We start from the raw sequence: 13,243 nt of genomic DNA on the forward strand, positions 1-13,243 counted from the left end.
GGATGGGAAATTACCGGAGCCTGCCGGCAGAGATCGAACAGCACCTAAAAGAGGGGGGCGGTGAAGCCTCAGAAAAAAGAGGAAGACAGGAAAGTGCTTCGGGAGGGCATACAGTCACTGCTGCAGCCCCAAGTTTATTTAGCGCAGCCTTTATATAAGTTTTTGGATACAACACCAAAGCACAGAGTACAATAGCAAAGCACATTTACATAAGTTCCTATATATCCTTCCCTCAGGGTATGAACATCCTTTTCTGGGCTGTAAAACATTCCACTATCTTAAGAGGATTTCTTTAGGAGGCAAACCTCCCCTCCAGGATCTGTAACAGTTTAACTCCACACCCTGCTTCCTAGAACCATTGTTTAAGCAGTCTCAGCAGTTGCTTCATGGCTATCAGCTATGTGACTTCTTCAGTGTCTCTTAATGGCTCTCGACAGGAAATAAACATTCACATCCCAAAATAACACATAGAACACCAAATAAATTAAAGATGAAGCCTTTCGAGAAATGTGTTGTATCGAATTGTCAAGTCACAGGCAAAGAGAAAATTTTGAATGCAACAAGTGAAAAGTGCCTAGTAACATATGAGATAAATTACATGACTTCTTACCATATTTCTCAGTAAAAGTCTTGCAGAACTGAGAGAGGAGGAAGACATATTCAAAGTTGTGCCAACCGAGAATACTATACCCAGCAAAGTTTCAGAAATAAAGAAATGGTAGACTTGCTTAAAGAAACAAAAGCTGAAGGGGTTCATCATCACTAGAATTGTCTTATGAGAAATGTTAATGGTAGTTCTAAGTGAAACAGAAGACACTAATTAGTAACTTGAAATTATAGAATTCTTTTGTAAAGTTAAGCCTACACGAAAATTCAGAATAATTGAATATTGCAAAGGCAGTATAACACTTCTAATCATAGCATAAACTTAAAAAGATTTATTATATCAATAACAGAAATTTTAGAGGAAGTGACATAAAGTGTTTTTATATGCAAAGTTAAGTAGTCATCTTAGCATGTTACAGATAATTTTGTAAGATCATGGCAATTACAAAGAAAAATACCATGCCAATAATTTATTTAAAATTTACTTAAAGGTAAATGGATTAAATTCTACCATAAAAAGACATGGAGTGACTTAATGAATTTAAAAAAAAAGATCCAACTATAAATGGCCTAGTGAAACTCACGAGATCTAAAAAAAACCAAAAAACAAAAAAAAACAAAAAACTGCCTCAAAGTGAAAGGATGAAAAAGATTTTCCTTGCAAATGATTGTTATGCCCCGACTCGTATCTCCACGAACCACCAAGAAGCCGACACTGATGCAAGAGCAAGAGGGAGTTTATGTCAGACTCGAGTCTGGACCGCAATCGCACACCGGACGCAGCGGTGAGTAGGAGGCGGTCCCAAACATGCGGCTTCAGGGGTATTTGAAGGGAAAAATCATAAGCAAATCATAAGCATGGGGAGCGATGCCTTGGCGTTACAGGATTGGTACAACAAGCTTGTCGCTTAGCAGAATTGGCTGGGTGATGGCGCCAAGCAACAAGGCGGGGAATTTGGAGAGGTACTTTCCATAGTTGCTCTGATTGGCTGAGTCTAGGGTGGGGTAGCGTCTTGCTATCTGCAGCTTTTCCAGAAACTGGCCTGTGCTTAAGATGGAGTCTTATACCTAAGATGGAGTCACTTTGCTTGTTCATGATAACCAAAAAAAGAGTACAGGTGGTACACCAGATATAGTTGACTATAAGTTAAAAACTGTGTAGAGTTAAAAAAGTCATTACATAATTATAACATTAGGTCATACTATGACTTCTGTCCACTGTATGATATTAGAAATCAGGGAAAAGATATAAGCTTTTCAAGCATATGAAAAATAACACCACAATCTTTAAAACCAGAAGATAAATCCTAAAACAAATAAAAGTAAAAATACAACACCGAAAATCATATAGAATGCAACAAAATAGTTGTGAGTGGAGGAAAATATAAAGACTCAATAAACAAACCCTAATTTATATCTCAAGGAACCAGAAATATAACAAACTAAATCCAAAGGTAGCAGAAAGAAATATTACATAAGTCAGAACAAACATAAATAACACAGAAATAAGAAAAAATAATGGAAAAGAAATAAATAAAACTACTATGACCTACTTTTTCAAAGATAAAATGTACAAAACTTCAGCTAGACTAGAACTTTATATAATTTTGCTGTTTTTATATTCTACATATGAGTAATATTTACAATACTTGTCTTTGATTTGTTTTAATAAGTATAATGCTTGTAAAGCTTGTTGTCAGAATGGCAGAATTTCTTTTATTCTAATGGCTGAACTATGTTCTCTTGTTTTTACATATACCTCACATCATTATTTATACATCATTGAATGCTTACCTTACTTCTATGTCTTCCCTATTGTGACTAATGTTGCATGATAATGTTAATGACCTTTCTTGCACTGATTGGCCATTTGTATTGCTTCTTTGGTGAAATGTCTATTAAAGTTGTCTGCTCATTTTAATTTGACTGTAGGCATTTTTGCTGAGTCATATGATATGTCTCAGGAACTCTGGGCCAGAAACCTGCACATGGGCCTTGGAAATCCGAAAAAATCACCAGAAGGATCAGGAGAGTAAGATATGATATTTATTACTCCTAAGACAGAGAAGCTTCAGCACTTGGTCATTTAGAGCAGGAGAAAAAAAGCTTCTGGCTGAGAAAGGCATTATTTCACAGGGAAACAGAGTGAAGGAAGGTTACTTCATCTAGGGGAGTAAGGGTATTTCCCTGGGAATGAGAACAGAACGTGCTTCCAAGCCTAGCATTCGGGAGGACCTGATGAGCTGTGTCCTTGAGCAGAGTGGGCAGTTAATGCCTATGGGCATTAGTACCCATGGAAGTAGCAGGACATGACCTTGGGGACAAGCACAGCCCTGGGTTCTTTATTCACAGTCCTCCTTGGGGCTGTTGACCAAGCAGTCTTCGTTGTCTTCTGTATATGTGGAGGGACTATGTCTAAATTAATGCCACATATGGAGTTTTATGTATTATAGATATCAACCTTTTGTCAGATATGTGGTTTGCACATAGTTGCTCCCATTTCATAAGTTGCCTTTTCATTTTGCTGAGCAATGATTTTCTACTATTCTACCTGGTTTCAGTATCAGGGTAACGGTTGCCTCATAAGATGTTCTAAACTTTTAAATTTTTCAAAGAATTTTGAAGAATTGTTGTTCATTTTTCTTTAAATGTTTGGTAGTGTTCAATCCATAAGTTTTCTGGTCTTGAGTTTTTTGCACTGGTGTTTTTTTTGATAGCTGATTCGATCTCCTTACTTGTTATTGAGATGTTCTTATTTTCTAATTATTTGTGATTCAGACCTGGTAGCTCGTATGTTTGCAAAAAAATTTTTATTTTTTCTAGATTCTCTAATTACTTGGATTGTATAGATTCCAGTATGACTCATTAATGGGAGACAGAACTGGAAAACTGAATCCTGTCAATACAAAACTAAAGTGCTGGAAATAACATAAAACAAAATAATGTGAAAACAATAGAAACAAAACCAAAGGGTCAGAACACTCTTGTAGAGGGAAAATGTAGAGCCATGTCAGGTGATTTTGGTTCCATAATCTGTTATTTTCTGCTAGGCCAATCTTCAGGCTCCAGCTGTGTTGCAACTAAGGCCTAAGTCTCAGAAATTTAGCGGAGAACACTACACCAAAATAAGGGTTTAATTAGAACTCAATTTAATCCAAGTCTCTTTAAAACACATTCTAACTCTGACAATACTAATTCGAGGATTTAGAACTCTAGAAAATAAAATAAAATTTAAAAATCCCTCAAATAAATAAAATACGAAATAAAATTGGTGAATGGCATAAATACTAGATGCTTCGTTCCTTTTCTACTGCTACCACATCAAAGCTGAGATAGAAACACAGAGCAAACAGGAAGCAGAGTCCCCTGGGGGTCTAGAGGAATAGAAGCCTTATAACAAGGGAGAGAAATAAGAATCACTCAGCAATGGTAGAAGAGAAGAGGAGGCAAAGATGTGAGGCTGCCCTGTCCCGAGTGGCTGAGTGAGACAGAGGCTGTAGCATCTGCAGATATTTGTCTTAAAGGAGCCATTACCACAGCTGGGCTTTAGAGGTGACAGATTTCCTCATTCTGAGCACTAGTGCTAGGCTGGTTGTCCAGGGGTACCAGGGATTTAAGGGGAATGCTGAGTTGTCAGAGCGAATGCCAAAGAAAGGCTTTCTTCCAGGCACAAATGCTGGCAGTATTCATTGTTCCTCTGTTGTATGTATCTTCCATTTTCCCAGTGTGCAGATGCAGTGCTGCCATGACTCAGATGTCATCAAACTGGATAACAGAGGTCACTCTACTCAGAAGATTCCGTGAAACTCCAGCTCCTCCACTCATGGCTCTACCCCAAGCCGCACTCAGTTTTGTCCTCAGAGTCATGTGCCCCTTGCTGAGTAGTGCCAAAACCCTCACTGGTGGTAGCTGACCTGAGTTTCTGTTGTGGCTTCTTGGGGGCAACTATCAGCACAGCATCTATGGATTGCTTGCTGAATCTTAACAGGGGACCTCAGGTGGGGGCACAGGCTGAGAATAAACCTGGGCTGCAGCTGAACCCCTCTCAGGACTGTGCTACGGGACACCTACCACATAAAGCCATTCGAAGAAGAATGTGAGGCTTAGGAGCTTTTCTTAGAAACAAACACAGAACGGTAGCCAAAGGCATGCCATAATTAAATGCCAAAGGTTAAATACAAAGAGAATCTTTAAAGGTATAAGAGAAAAGAAATTAGTTACCTGCAAGAGAGCGCCCATAAGACTAGCTTTGTGCCCAGCAGGACAGAAAAGAAAGAAAGAAAGAAAAGAAGAAAGAAAGAAAGAAGAAAGAAAGAAAGAAAGAAAGAAGAAAGGAAGGAAGGAAGGAAGGAAGGAAGGAAGGAAGGAAGGAAGGAAGGAAGGAAGGAAGAAGGAAGAAGAAAGAAAGAAAGAAAGAAAGAAAGAAAGAAAGAAAGAAAGAAAGAAAGAAGAAAGAAAGAAAAGAAAGACATTCCAAATAATACTACCAAAAACTAGGATTGTAACAGATTTCTATGAACACATATACACTAATAAATTGGAAGACCTTAAAAGCATAAGTAAATTTCTAAAATATGCAAGCTACCAAGACTGAGGCATGAATAAAAAGAGCACTTGAAATGACCAACAATTAGGAAGAGAACTGCATCAGTAATCAAAAACATCCCTACACAGAAAAGACTATCACCAAATGGATTTGCTGGTAAATTGTAACATACACTTGGAGATAATTTAAAAGCAATTTTTCTTAAACTTCCAAAAAGAAGAAAGAAAAAAGGAAGAAGGAGGAGGAGGAAGAGAAGGAAGAGGCAGTTTTTCAGGGCCAAGCTGATCATGTCAGCTACACCAACTGTCACCACTGGGCTGAGTGAGAAGGGAAGGTTTCAACGGTGAGACGCCCAGCTGGAAGAATTCCCAAAGGCTGATATGAGAAAGAAAGGGCAGTCACCATCTATTGTGCATAGTGCACTTCAGTTGGGAAGTGCAGTCTATCATGGGGTGTGTGTGTGATAGTGCATGCACTTCTCCTGCTCCCCCCTTTTGTTCTCTCCTTCTGCTTCCAGGGGACTGCATGGCTTAACACATAGCAGAGAATAATAATGGTCTTCAGCCATACATGTGTGATACAATAAGCTGAAGTATGTTTACATATTTTAGGCGCAAGAGCCTGACTACCCTAATGTTAAATCTGGGGCCATACTCCTAGCTTGGAGCTTGGATCACAGCTAGACCTAGGGCCAGTTAGGACTGGCACACACACAGCTTTAGCCAGAAAAGTACATATCATTACAAAAAAAAAATTACAGACCAATAATTCTCAAGGAAATACTGACATGCTAAATTCAGCATCACATTCAAACAATCATACACTACGATCAAGTGAGATGTAAACTTATGAAGCAAGGACAGTTCGACTTATGTAAATGAATAAATGTGAATAATCACACTAAGAAAAACATAAAAATTACATGATGTTTTAATAGATGTAAAAGAAAACATTTGTGATAATACAACATTCTTTTTGTGCTAAAAACCTCAACTAACTGTATAGGAGGAACATACCTCAACTTAATGAATGCTACTGACAACAAACTCATAGCTAACATCATATGCAATGAGCAGAACTTGGATAGTTTTTTCTAAGATTGGGAGCTATAGCGAAATGGTGAAAATAATTCAATATTCCTTGTTGGATGAATACATAAAAAAAACCCCATGGTGTATACATACAACGAGGTATGACATATCCTTTTAAAGAATGAAATACTGGTACATGCTACCATGTGGATAAACCTTGAAACCATAAATCTGAGTACGAGACTTGGCATGACACTGTTATTGGCACAGGGGTCTTTGCCCCTCTCTGGAGAGCAATCAAGAGAGGGGCAAAGAGTTTTGCAGAGGGAAATGTTATTAAAGTGAAGCTTGATGAACCGAGCCAGCACACCGAGGAGGAGAATGGACGTGGCTTCTTGACGACTACAGGTACAGTAGTGTCGTGGGCACTTGGGGTTAGGGGTCACCCTTCCTTCTTCCCTTTTCACTCCCCAAACTAGGTTGAGGTGGGTTGTTCCCCGCACCTGTGCTATGTAATTACCTGCTACTTCATGGGCCTCCCGTCCCATTAGCATTTAAACCTCTACCCAGGGTTGTTTCTTTTTTACTATGAAAATGAGGAAAAGGTAAGTAAGCACACTCTTTTAACTAATAGGTAGGTGAGATTTTAGGATGTCCCTGGCCCTTATCTCTCCAACAACTATGGTGCTGTCCACTCAGTGCTCCTTGTTGGCCAAGGGGTGTGACTCAAGGTGGTTTTCCTCAGCTGCTGCCTCCAGCTATGTGACTGCCCACGACAATAGCTCAAGGGAAGCAATATATAGGAAGTCTCTGTATTTTCTTCATTTTTCCTATGAACCAAAAACTTCTCTAAAAATAACTAAAACTCACTCAGGTGTTAATTAAATTATTTTAACCTTAAACATTATTTCTATTTATTCTATTGCAGGTTGACAAAAGGGTCATTAGAGTTATTAAATTGGTTTTGGTCAAGCCACTATCATATCTCCAAGTTTACTTCCTATATATCTACATCTAATCTCATCGTTGCCTTAATGGAAATGTATTCAATGTCCCATTTTCTTTAAAAAAAAAAAAAAAGCCTGTTAGTACTAAGTTTATCTTAAAATGTCAAAATGGTCATTTTTGAAAATCTACTCATAATGTATTTCCTTATGTCTGAGGACATGCAGACATAAGGGAGTCTTTAACTTTAAATATATATACATTTAACTTATACATATATATGTATATATAGCTATTATAAAAAAGTTTCCTTTTCAATGAAGTTATATTCAGAATGGGATAAAGTGAAAGTTATCTTTAGCATCCAAAGCAAGCTTTTTTGCTAGTTATCTAAACAGTTTATCTTAAATTGGAATACTTCAAGTTCTCATTCTTACCATTATTATAATATGTGAACATTTTAATGGAGATACAAATGCTCAGAAGGGAAAAATATGTTCATATACACATACATATGTATACGTTTTGTTGTTTCTCTGCATTTATTGAGATATAATTGGTGTAAAACAATGTGTAAGTTCAAGGTGAAATATGTTTGTATGTATGTATTATGAAATTATTACCACGATAAGGTTAGTTAACACATTAACCATGATTCATTTGTGAGTGTGCAGGAAAACTTTTAAGGTCTACTTTTTCAAAACTTTTAAGTACACAATGAAGTATTATTAATACAGTCACCAGTCACTGTGCTGTACATACATCGCATAATTATATTGTATACGTGTGTCACTTTTTAAAACCCATTTACTAGTACATATGAATGCTTACTTTGTTTTCATCTTTTGACCATTGTAAATAATGTTGCAATAACCATGAACATAGATTCCTTGTTGAGGTAATACTTTTATCTATTTTTGTTTTATCCAGAAGTGAAATTCCGAGTCATGTGGTAGTTCTATATTTAATTTTTTGAGGAATCTTCATACTCTCTTTTATAACGGCTGTACTGTTTTACATTGTCACCAACTGTGCACCTTTTTTCTTAACATTATGGCCATTTTTTGGTATTCTCTTCTCTTCACATAATAGATATTCTAATAGGCACGTGGTGACATGCCAGATTTTAACTGGCATTTCTACCACTTAGTGATGTTGAGTACTTTTTTTTGTACTTGTTGGCCATTTGTCTGTCTTCTTTGGAGAAATGTCTATTCGGGTCCTCTGATCATTTAAAAAATAGGTGTCTTCTTGTTGGTTTTTCTGTCTGTTTTAGCAACTGACTTGTTCTTTATTTATTTTGGATATTAACTTTATATCTGATGTAAGAATTGCAATTGTTTCTCTTATTCCACAGGTTGCTTTTTTTATTTGGTTAATGGCTTCTTTTTTTTTTTTTTTTCTGTTTGAGATTATCCCACTTGTTTATTTTTTTCTTTTGTTGTTGTTGCTTTTGGTGTGAAGTCCAAAAATGACAGCCTTGAACAATGTCAAAGAGGTTATCCCTTATGCTTTCTTCTAGGTTTTAGGTCTTATGTTTAAGTATTTAATATATTTCAAGATTGTTTTTGTGTATGTCGTAAGGTATAAATCTAATTTCATTGTTTTCCAAGTAGTTGTTAAAGTTTCCAAAAATTCTTAATGTCTATTATTTTCCCTCTTATATTTTGGCACATCCGTCAAAAGTAATTTAACTATATCTGCACAGGTTTATTTCTGGGCTCTCTCTTCTGGTTTATTAATCAGTGCGTCTGTTTTTAGTGCCAGTATCATGCTGTTTTCATTAGAATGGGTTTAAATATAAATTGATGTCAGGTGGTGTTACGATTCCAACTTTGCTCCTTTTTTGTCAGAATTGCTTTGGCTATGTGCGGTCTCTTGTTGCTTTTGTATAAGTTTTAGGATTGCATTTTCTATTTCAGAAAAATGCCATTGATAGTTTGTGAGGGATGACAGTGAATCTATAGATATAAACATTTTAATAATATTAAACGTTTTAATAATATTATAATAAGGTTAAAAATAAACATTTTAATAGTATTAGAATTTGTGATTTACAAACACTAATGTATTTTCATTTATTTTTGTATTTTTAAATTTCTTGCATCAATGTTCATACTTTCCGGTGCATAAATATTTAATATTGTTGAATTTATTCCAAGATGCTTTTTCTTTTCATTGGTTTGTGGTTAATGTATAGAAATATAATAGATTTTGCATATCTACCTTTTATTCTGCATTTATATTCGATTGGTTAATTTTAATAAATTTTGGTGTGGTAGTTGTTTTATATACTTAAGATTATGTCATCTGGAGAGACAATTTTCAATTGTACTCGGGTTTTTTACTTGATTTTCTCTTTTTCTCCTTTTTTTCTTTTCTTTTTCCTTCCTTTTTCTTTTTATTTTCTTTGCTTATTCGCTCCAGCTAGAACTTCTATTTCCTTGTTAAAAAATTTGGCAAGTGTGAGAATCTCTGTCTTACCCCTGATCTCATGGAAAAAGTTTTCTGTCTTTCAACACTGAATATAACATTAGCTGTGGACCTTTCACACATAAACTTCACCTATTGTTACCTTTCATCTATAGCTAGTTTTTGAGTTATAATTATAAAAGCCAGTTGAATTTCTTCAAAATATTTTTCTTCATCTGTTGAAATTATATTTTTTATTCCTATGTTCTTGATATGAGGTATTATGTTTATTTATTTGCATGTTGAAAGATCCCATCTACCAGGAATAAATTCCATTTGATCATGGCGTATGGTCATTGTAACACGCTGTGAATTCAGTTTGCATGTATTTCGTTGGAATAAAATAAATGTTTACTGAAACAAAAAGATATACTAGGTTAAGAAGAAATTTCTTCAATCACATAAAATATTTTATTGCTTTGAGTATGGGTTATGTTAAATGCAATTTATTTTTAAGTAAAGAATAGGTCTTTAGGTAAGATGAAATTTACTAAAGCTACTAAAACAGAATATATCTAATTATTTACTGTTAATGTACAAAATACTGAGTTTTACAATAGCTCTAGTTCTTCTAGGAACTAACAAGACCAAGGGTGGGAGGAAGGGAGAAAGAGTCAAAACAATTTAATTAAGATATTTACCTTTTTGTACGGTATGTGGTGAAACATCAAAGCACATTTTTTTTTTCTTTTTATAACATTGCATTGCAAATGTTTTCTTTTCCATTCTTTGGGATTTCCTTAGGTAGAGCTCTTTTTTTCTTTTTAATTTAATTTTACTTTGTAGATGTATGTATTTATATATACACAAATAAAATAGCATTTGTTATACTCATTAATGACACAATAAAATGAAAATATGTGATTATAAGAGCTACTTATGTAAAACACAGAGATAAATAATCACTTATACTTTCAAATCAAATTATGTTGTGTTTTTGATCATAAATGATAATGACAAGTCCATTTTTGTATACAAAGCTTTTACACAGATTTCAGTTTCAAATTCTAAAACTTAAAAATGTATTTGTTTTGCTCGGTTTATTTGTGCGTGGTCCATTTACCAGGCCTTACACTACTAGACACCAAGTGTGTTTGTAAAAGCATGAAATGTCTTCTATTCTGTGGACCTCCAAAATTTATTTACTTAAAAATTTGCTAGGAGACCATTCATTTGTGATCTCACAGCTACTCAGGTGGAGCGCCGTTGTGGTGATCTGGGTAGTTTATCAGTGTAGATCTGCCAAGACAATATTTGCAGCTGCGGTATTCAAAACTAGATTAGTGACAACAGTAGATGGAGAAAGGTTTATTTGACATGGCAAATGTTTCTTCAGAAATTCAAGGTGATTCTTCTAAAGATGAATCAACTGGTTCAGCAATCTCCTTAGAACTCTGTTGTGTGATCGCACATTGACTGTGGCCTGGACTTGAGGTCTGTATCCACAGAAAATGCTTTTCAGACTTTTTCTGCATGATCCTTGATAAGACCATATCACACATTTTGTGTCTCTGGACCAGATGAAGATAATGATTTTCGATCTATGACCTTTCCTAGTAAAATCTGGAAAATATTTGAAAGCGATCAGTTTCAGTCTATTTGCTGGGAAGGGAATGAAACTTGTATAGTGATTAATGAAGAACTCTTCAAGAAAGAGGTTCTGGAAAGAAAGGCCCTTTTCAGAGAATTTGAAACTGCAAGTATGAAAAGTTGAGTTCTATAGGTGACCCTTAATGGATTTAGTAAAGTGCAACAGACTTTTCGATAATTTGCTTGTCTAGCTGATATTCTGGAAGAAGGGAAAGAAGTCTCTGTTTTAAGCAAGGTAGTACAAAATTAAATACCCCTTATAATAGGTTAATATGTGTGTGTGTGTGTGTGTGTGTGTGCGCGCGCGCACGCATAATGGGTTAATATATGTGTATATATATATTTCAAAAATTCTATAAAAATATATAAAACCAGTAAGTTTATAATTTTTTTTTCACAAAAATGAGAACTGTTTGGACATTCTGGATTATAAAAATGCTACTAGTAGCTTTGAATCTCATCAGTGAACTCTTAGGGAAAGGTATTGAAACCACTTTAAAGAGTACATTCAGTGTTACTTTCAATGCAGAAACCATTTTTACTTGAGGGCCATGATATTTAAGTTTTTATTCCCAATAAGTGATTTTTGACAATAGTTAACAATGTCCATATGACGATGGCATTAACTTGACATAATAACCTTGATATATGAGATTTAGAGGTTAGGCTTCTATAGTCTTGTGTCAGCAAATAACTCTGTCCTCTGGTTTTAGTTACACTTCTATCAAAATTTTAAACGAGGCTGTCCTCAACTTTTACTCAGAATGAAAAGAGTCGGGATCAAAAATGCTTCTCCAGCAGCTTCAATAGCTCACAATTTCAACAGGGAGCACTCTGGAACAGAGAACATTGTAGGCAATCATCATTCTGATTTTGCTGCTGACATGTGGAGAAAACATATTTTCAACTTTCACAAATTTAAATACATCACGAATAAGCAAGCCTGCTATTGGCCAGACAATTGCTAATACAACTGCTCCACTAGAAGTGAATTTTCTTCTTCATCATCAACTTTAGGTAGACCATCAGAACAATCTGTAATGGACCAACACCCTGTTTTGAATCAGGGTGATCATATGCACTCACATGCACTCACGTGGCAGCTACACTCAAGCAAATGGCCGCATCATGAATTTTATTACAAGCACAAATTCTACTTCTCGGTATATCATATCTCCCTTACAGAGAAGTTATTTTGGAAAGATGGAGCCTTCTACTTTTCCAACTAGATATCCTGATTTATCAGCCCATGATGGTCCTTTTTCCAGCTTGCAACCTGCAGGTAACCTGTGGTTCCCCTTGACAAAGATGGCTGATATATCGGCTGCCATTTTTTCAAAGTCAACTCGTCAACCACTTTTGTTAGGCAAATATTCCCCTAATTACAAGCGATGTACCAATGGACTACCAGACTTGGCAAAATAACAAAGATTAAAAATTATGGTAGCGAACAACAGCAAAAATGAATGGAACCATCTCCTTTGAACAATAAACTTATATGTTCACCTTATGGGTTAATTTTCCTTATTTTTGAAATAGTTAAGAGTAAAACAATGTTTCTTTCATGGTACACTATATACTATTGTTTAATATTTGGACCTTCTGGTCATTAGGAACATTTAAGTAAATTATTCCTAATTACGTGTTTAAAGGAGTAGAGATCAAGGGAGTAAAGGCAAATGAAAAAAGGAGTTAAGTGATATCTGTTACAGTCCAGGATAAAGCAAATGAAGGCCTAACTTGGGATAATAGGAGAGGGATAGATACATATCTTATCTAGAAAAGACACATACGCACTATTTACTTAAGCATGTTCTCAATTACATTCCATTTTTCCTGTGATATTAAAGTTTAAGTCCTTGGATTTTAGTTTGCGAAAGTTGCTATACTATTAAGTGTGAGATTCATACTCTAACCAGCTCAATAATCATGATCACCATTTGAATAGACTGATCCTAACACTCATGAAGCTTCCCACTACACCTGGCTTGTCCTTCCACCAAGGTTCCAGGATAGCCCACACCTCTTTGGGAAAGCTCTAGGATGAGACCTT

At 35.5% G+C, this 13,243-nt stretch overlaps 1 pseudogene; it reads left to right on the forward strand.

Annotated features, from left to right (window-relative positions):
- Nucleotides 1–1,346: 1,346 nt before the first annotated feature.
- LOC118613550 lies at nucleotides 1,347–12,615 on the forward strand (annotated as a pseudogene).
- The last annotated feature ends 628 nt before the right edge of the window (nucleotides 12,616–13,243 follow it).

This window comes from Rousettus aegyptiacus, unplaced genomic scaffold (assembly GCF_014176215.1).
Source record: "Rousettus aegyptiacus isolate mRouAeg1 unplaced genomic scaffold, mRouAeg1.p scaffold_m13_p_19, whole genome shotgun sequence".
Lineage (NCBI taxonomy): Eukaryota > Metazoa > Chordata > Mammalia > Chiroptera > Pteropodidae > Rousettus > Rousettus aegyptiacus.